At 38.5% G+C, this 8,284-nt stretch overlaps 1 non-coding gene across 1 annotated transcript; it reads right to left on the reverse strand.

The window, feature by feature from the left end:
* Positions 1-746: 746 nt before the first annotated feature.
* On the reverse strand, positions 747-820 carry TRNAI-AAU. The gene has a single exon. It is a non-coding gene; the product is annotated as a tRNA-Ile (tRNA).
* Between the last annotated feature and the right edge of the window lie 7,464 nt (positions 821-8,284).

The raw sequence follows: 8,284 nt of genomic DNA on the forward strand, positions 1-8,284 counted from the left end.
CTAATTCCTGTCAGCCTCACTATCCCAGCAACTAGGCAGCAAACCACTGTCCTGGTTGGTCGAGAGTCTGCATATCTCAAAGTTCACTCAAAAGCCAGGTGATTTCTGGCTGTGGAGTGACTTCTGTCACCTCCTTCACCTGTTTCGTTGCTGAAGGACCAGCTTCCTTATGCAGACTCTTCCTCCTCCCTTCTGAGTGCTATGGACCAGTCAATTTCTTCTTCCAGTTTTTCCTTTTGACTACTAGGGTGATTACTGTGAATAGGGTTTGAGTTCCTGTTTTAACCATGGTGTCCTCAGATGTAGAGGCCCTCTTTCCTCTGCTCTGATGGAGCTGAACAGAGGCTCAGTAGTCATAGTGCCAGGAACTGACGGGTCTCATTTGGGTGGGCAAGGCTCTCTTCTGTCAAGGAGTACACTAATTCAATGGGTTTACATGCTTGTTCAGGCATAAAATCCCAGGCTTTGGAAGGTTAAACCAGCCCTAGGCACCTGCCCGCATCCTCCCACACATCCTGCCACCCAACGATTGGCCACATCAAGGCACATTTCTATCAACTCACCATCTGCTTGCACTTACACCTTGAGGTAATCAGGTTCCACATATCCAACAGTGTCAGAGCAAACAGCTTACCTTGACAATGCCTTGTCATAGAATGGCCTAGGCTGGAAGGGAGCTTAGAGATCATCTAATCCAACCTCCCTGTCATGGGCAGGGACACCTCTCAACTAGATCAGGTAACACATGGCCCGTACGGGGATCAAACCCGCGACCTTGGCGTTATTAGCACCACGCTCTAACCGACTGGGCTAACAGGCCTAAATATTTTTTAAAAGTGTGAAGTTAAATGCCAACACACCATTATCAATATTGTTTATGACTGTCCTCTGTTCACAAGGCAATTTCATCTCACTGTTTATCCTGGAAGTTGTCATTGTATGCTAAAATGCTTTATTTTTATTCTAAAAAGTTTTATTACATATCGAAAAATGAAGAGGGTTGCCCTCTGTCATGCACTGATTTCACGGCAGAGAATCCAACTATGTCTTCACTGCTAAGTGTCCAAACTTTCAGGAGAGGTTACCCTACCAACACTTAAAATTCATACTTCTACAACAGCCCTCAGAGCAGTATTAAGAGAAAACATAAAATGCTGGAAAGCTTACAGAAGTAAAGCAGTACATAGTCCACTAGCAAGTGTTATATTGAAAAGCAGCATGTGCACTAATATATCCCTTTCTTTCTAATGTTCCTTATCCATTTACACAAACCATTGTGTGCACAAGTTTGAGAGATCATCAAGTTGCAGAAAAGCATTTTCATTTCCAACTATTTATCTACCATGTGTCTTCTCCAATGATCTCAGAGTTACTCAAAACCGGGGATTTTGTTTGATTTTCATTTGCTTTATATTACCCACACAGATGCTGAAAAGTTAGTTACGGGCCTTGTCTTGATACATCATCTCAGGGTGTATACAAGAGATTTTCACAAAACATAGTCGATGTTTATTAAATAACATAAAACTCAATGGCCTGCATAAACATAATTAGACACATGATGTTGAACATCTTTCTGCATAGTCTCTTCAGGTCAAAACAATTTTTTAGTAAAACAGCTATCACCTGAATTCCTTTAAGAGTACAATTTATTTTCTTAGTACAATATTTGCCTTTGGTTACTTCAATACTATTGAAATAATTGTTTTTATAAAAAGCCACAATCAATTTTTGCCTGTTCATTTCACTGTGTTTATTTGTCACTTTTTAAAGCTTTATCATGCTTAATTTAACAGTTTACTGAATTTTCTCCCCAAACTCTGCACTACATTTGGACACTGTATCAATTTCAGAACACCTGCCATTCTTCCTGAAGCAGGATTACAACCTCTTCTTCTTAAACCCAGCTTCACTCCAGAATCAGAAATCCCCTTCTCACTAACAGAGCAAAATCTCACTTCCAGTAGCAAAGGAGACTAAACTTCTGGTTAGATCATGAATGTGAATTTAGGAAAAGTCCTGGCTCAATGTAACCCCCTATAATTGCCAGTATATCGTCCCCAGAATTAAAGTGAAGTGAAAGTTATTTCCAAGCTCTCTTTCTGATACCTTGAATTTGGTTAAACTAAGCTGTTTGTCTGCTTTGATCTATAGCAACATTGAAGATAAAGCAGGAAAAGAGGCATTTAGCCAGGTGTCCCTTTGTAAAGGCTTCCTATTTACAGTGAGTCAGAGCAGAGTACAGGGTTGATACAGTGTGGCTGATAAACCTGTGGGTAAATTAAAGGCTTTGTTTAGCTCATTATTGGAAAAAAAAAAAAAAAATCTTGATTTCACATTCACTCCCACTTCCCCAATTAAAAGAATGTTCTTAAAAGGCTTTTGGTTTTTCGCTTAGCTGGGTACTTGAATAAAAAAGACTAAACAGCACGTCAGAGTGATGTTAATGTGTGCCTTCATTCCTGTTTGTATAGAGATGACCAAATTCACAGCACTGCAGTTTCACTGCAACTTACTTGTGAATAAGTTTGCTAGATTTGCCATTTTGTTAAATCACTTAATTAGGACAATTCAAAGAAAATGCCTTTTCTTTTAGTTCTGCAAGCACATATAAAACATGTACTAGCTGTTGAGCATAATCCAGACTGTGCAAAGAAATTGCCAGCTTGTTTTACAACCAGAACAGCCCACCCAGCCCTAAAAAGAAGTCTCCTGTACTCAATTACCAGCATAAAAGAAGGGTATGTGAAAACCTATCTGAAAAATGCACTGCGGTTTCCAAAGAAGTTCCATTATTGACATTTGATAGGTGAGAATTTCTGACAAAAAGCTCAGAATAATGCTGTTCGGCAGATTATGAGACAAACAATTGAACTATATAGGGTACCACAATGCTTGTAGTCAAAATTTCAAGTTGAAATATTCAACGTATCCATAGAGAAGGAACAAAAGGACTAACAGAAAACAGAGGTTTGTACCGCTGAAGTACCTAGTTTTGGTGTTTAATTAGGAGAGTGTTTTGCTCTTGGTATAGACAGCATCAAGAGGGAGCACCAAAATCAGGTGAACGATAAGACACTGTCACAGAGGGACAACAATATAGGGAGCAAGCACAGCATTTCCTAAAGCTGCAGGTCATTTACAAGAACATTAGGATGCTGTCGCCCAGACTAATTACAGTTAGTTTCTTCTATTCACTGAAAAAATATAGTTAAAACATGTCAGTCCTGAAACATTCCATGATTCATTTCAGATGATACATATTGAATGATGCAGATGGAAAGCACATGGAAAAATCTAGAACGTAATGCCATTTTCAGTATCACCTCATTCTTTGTTTCACTGTAATACTGATGGTCTTCTAGATGTACCCTATCTTATCCACACACCATTCAGAAATACAGTTTCTTCTCAGAGTAGATTGCAATCAAAGACTGAGACAAAAAAAAGTAACAAAAAGAGAGCCATTGATTGCTTTCAGATGACTAGGCTAGATTAGTCAATTTATAAAAACCATAATTATGGGTTTTGAGGAGCAATATAGTCAGGGAAAGACTAGTATTATAGCACAGGGAAAAAAGAGAGGATCCCAGTCATGGCAATAAAAGACACAAAGACTTCAGGAAAAGAAAAGGACAAAACAAAGTCTGATAGATCCGAATGACAACAGAAAAAAAAACGACAACAGAAGCTAAATAGGTGCGGGGACAACTGTCAGGGAACTTGAAGGAATGGTATTTAAATAGTAGATAAGAAAAGAACAAAGAGTAAATAGGAGGATTAAGTAAAGAGACATTACTAATTTAACAGAGAAGATAGAAAACATTGGTACTCATCATCTGAGCAAGATTCATCAAAAGAGAAAGCCAGACATAAAGACATAACAAAAATCAAGGTCAAAGTCAAAAGAAGTCTCGAAATAAGAAGTATCACAAAAAAAGGAACTGTGGATAGACTATATGCAACAGAACTAAGATGACCATAATTCAGCAAGTATCTACAAACTCTTGAAAAAAAAAGCAACAATTATTTTGATAAAGACAGCTTTTTCCTGTCCGATACATGTCTGCACTGTTACTTTGGTAATATAAAAAACCCATACATACCGACCTGGCCATCAGCAAGTTTGATGTTTTAAAAAACAGACAAGGCTGTCTAATAGCAGTGCCCTAGCTTTCAACAGCAAAGATCAGAACAAAATATACAAATGAGAATGTAAGCTTGTAATCATAAGACTGGAAAGAAGTTCAGATAATCTTGAATTACTGAGTGGTTTTGTTTTCAAATTATCAGGAAACATCTTTTGTGAAACACATGACATTTTTGTCACATCACACTTCCATATCATTTTCTGAAACCAGGATTCTTTGCTCCCTACTTTCATTCTAAAATTTGTGTATGAAAAGTTCCCTTAGAGTGTGCAAAAGCACAAAAGCATATATGTCATATATCCAGATCAAAGAATTAGTAATTAACATTTACTTCAGCAGAAGTTAACACGACCAATTAAGTTGGCATACACTTTCAAATTCCCTTCCTGAGATCTGCTTTACCACCTTGCCACTTCTTTTCATTCATTAGTCAAGTAAATATGGAAATTAGAGGTCGCCTGAATTGCACAGTTCTGAAATGAATGGACCACCCGCAGAACGAGGCGGAGAGGACAGGCAGAGAAATCACACTTGAAGCCTTACCTGCCAATTAGCAGAAACTCCCCAAGCACTCCCAGGCGCCTCATGGCAATGAGGATCCCCCTCACTGTCATCCCCTCGCAGAAGCAAACCACCACTCTAGCCTTGGGTAACCTCTCTCGCAGCTTGCGGAGCAGGCGATCAAAGCTCTTTTCCCCAGCGTTGCTGTAGATCTTGTCAGAGTGAGCAATGCAGAGACCCTCTTGGGCAGCCAGCTCTTTGAAGGCTTCCATTCCACTTTCCCCATAATTTCCTGTTTAAAAAAAAAAAAAAAAGTTTAAATTATATCATGCATTTAATCAACTGATGCAAAAGGGATAATTTTCCTCCAAAAAAAAAATTATCAACTAACATTAGCAGAAGGAAGAGCAAAGGAGATCCAAAGTGAACACACTCAGAGTTCAGTGGAGCAATAAGATACACATGTATTAGTAGGTATTAACTGACCTGGAGACTACAATGGTTTGGTCTGTTTTGGTTTTTACCTTGATTTACCAGTGGATATTAAAGGCAAGCTAGGAATGGATAGGAAGGAAGAAAAGGGGACAAAGACAGCAAGAATAACGTTTTATGACCATTTCCACGGCAAAAATCACAGTTATACTAGTCCAAAGAGTCACAGTAAAGAGAAAAAATAATTTGGTTCCAAGCCATTATGTAGCACATGCAGTCCGTGCTCATAAAAGTGAGTGAAAGATGGATGCAAATTTAAAATATACTAATATGGGAATGTTTTGAAAGCCACTTAACACTAATTTGACTGGTGTTCATGACAGTTAAAATTTACATTTGACATTTCTCTTGGAATAAGAGACTTTCTATCTGTAAGAACTTCAGAAATAACTCCTTAATATAGAAATATTTGAACTTTGTGGTCCAGACAATATCAAAGCCAATTGTCAAATTCCCTTCACCTTTCTATTTATACACTTTGAAACCCAAAGTAACAGCTTTACAAAACTCAGTCTGCCTTCAGCTATGGAGATAGGTGGAATCTCAAATTTTCTTTGAAATTTTTATGCCTGCCATGAGCACAGGACTTACGATGAGCTTTAGTCAGGCAGGAGGAGCAGATGGATTATGAAAACCATCTATATTAATGGTAACATGAAATGGTTCAAGAAGAGAAGCACTAATCTTTATGCTATCCATATCTATAATTGCTCAATTTATTGAAGGAACAAGATCAGATATGATGATCACTTCTAGACCCAGACCATTTAAGCAAGGGATGACTGAAGATGTCCATCTTCCTTCTTTGCAGAAATGGTTTGAAACAGCAAGTTGCAAAGAGAAAGATTTCTGAATCACCCTAACTTCTTCTTCTAAAAAAAAAAATAAAAAAAATTCAAAAGTTGTAGCCACCAAAGAGAAAATTCAGCAAGTTCAGGCACTCTTTATAAATCCAGGAGAAATAATACGTATTTTTCAGAAATGTAGATTGTTTGCCACAGAACAGACACACTGTGCAGACACATTATGACAGTCATAGTTGTACTAGAATGCAGCTAAAGCTGCCAGAACACAAAACTCAAGCTCCTCAGCCTTTTGCACCAAACTGCCCTAGTTTCTCACAAATTTACAGCACAACAGAATGACTTCTTTTTCAGTCTATGACTCGACATCAGATACAGCAAGCAGTCAGTCTGCTTTTTTTTTGTCTGAGCCAGATATACTCCAGAGCAGGAGCAATGTCATAGCCCTGCAGGGCTGCGAGGAGAGGAAGAGAGAGGCAGCGATGTGCCTGGTGAGAACCCACCAGCAAGCAGCCCCCACGGTGGGCTCAGCCCTGCAGTTCCATCCCATGACCCTGTGCTCGGGTAAATTATGGAGCCTGGTATAGGTCTTGTCATACGCCGATAAGGACGCAGGAAGATGCTTCCATATATTTACAGGCCATAACCTGAGTCACCAAGGGATTTACGCCAGGACCTGATGTTGGGCAGCTGTACTGCTTTTATGACCCACCTCAAGTCCCAAAATGAGGCAGAACGGCCCTATTGCTGACTTGCCATGAGCAAGCACCTTATGCTTGGGAAGGAAATGAGGATATATTTCCCAATTTCATGTGGAACATTGTGCTACACAAACTCATTTGAAACCAGCAGGATTATTCTTAAAGTCTTACCTAAGGTGAGCCAGGGGAGTAAATAATCTTGCCAGATGTTTAGGAATGCATATTAGAAAATAAATCTAGCAGGTTTCCTATCTAAATATTAATGTAGGATGAGATTTTCTCATACATCTGCACAACACTAATTTTGCTGTAATTCAAGTTAACAACTTCAAGAAATGAAAAATTAAGTCTGCTTAGAATGGTTTTTCTCAGATTTAATACTGATGGAATAACAATTATCTCATAGTCACACCTCTACTAAGAGCACAACAGTCTACAAAAACATAGACTAAGCAGTAAGATTATTGCCTAGACATTAAGTAAGTGTGATAAAGAGCCTAGAAGGAAAAAAGCTAATTAAGATCAAGAACATGGTTGACACAAGATGAAATAAGCAAAAAACAAGGCAGAAACAATCTGAAGCTGAAAATGAAAGGTTTCTAGCTCTTATATGAAAGTAGTGGAACAGCTTTCCAAGAGCAGCACAGAGAAAGAAATCTGATGTTAGCTCACAAGAGCATTATATAACGTAGATGTCTGCAACTGCCAGATATGAGACTTGATGATCCAGGTGATCCTCTCAAAGTCTGTTTGCAGTGCTTTCAAAGCAAGACATCATGCTGCACACCTCCCTCCAGGGAAAGGATCAGGGAGAAAAGGAACATGTGACAGATATTAGAAACATCGTTCAATGCACTCAGCTACCCAGGTAGGCACAAAGTAAGGGCATATATAGAATAGAAAACATTAATTCTGTGCAACAGCCAAGAACATATCCATCTGTACCGGCTTGGTGTTACATCCACTTCAATTCACATACATGCAACAGCTGAGAGGAAACATATAATGTAAGAAATCTGTGCAAGACAATAGTGAAGAGTTACAACAGGACCATGGACTGGGGACCTTTCCTCCTTTGAAAGAGACATTGAAGGGAAGACTCAATCCTGTTTGCAAATGCCTTTTGTTACTAGGAAAACCGTGAAAAGCAAATTTATTATTGTGAGGCTATGAACTGATTTTCATTTTGACCTGTACCCAAAACTAGGTGAGCCAGTAATACACTTTAATCTCCACAATACTTTGCTAATTTATAACTTTTTTTTAGCTCTGTTCAGCTTGTACTCTATTCAGAGAATGAGATATTTTCCTTATATGCTTCAAGTAGAGTCTGTACAGCAGTATAAAAGTAAATCCTAACCCTATCATGGCTGCAATTTACTAAGAGGATTTTCATTACACTCTCCTCTTAATGCCAAAGACAGCTTTGCTTTGCCACTGTAAAAATCCTAGGTAAGGCCATTCCTGAGCAGGATCCACATATCTGAAGATGCTGGTGAGAGCTACATGTAGGTGGAATTATTCTCATTGGTTGCATTCCATGCATTAAATATCAACAAAAAAAAATAAGATGCTGTAGTAAAAAAAAACCTAAATGCTGTAGTAAAAAAAAAAAAAAAACAAAAACCAAACATCA

This window comes from Apaloderma vittatum, unplaced genomic scaffold, assembly GCF_000703405.1.
Source record: "Apaloderma vittatum isolate BGI_N311 unplaced genomic scaffold, ASM70340v1 scaffold6893, whole genome shotgun sequence".
Taxonomy (NCBI): domain Eukaryota; kingdom Metazoa; phylum Chordata; class Aves; order Trogoniformes; family Trogonidae; genus Apaloderma; species Apaloderma vittatum.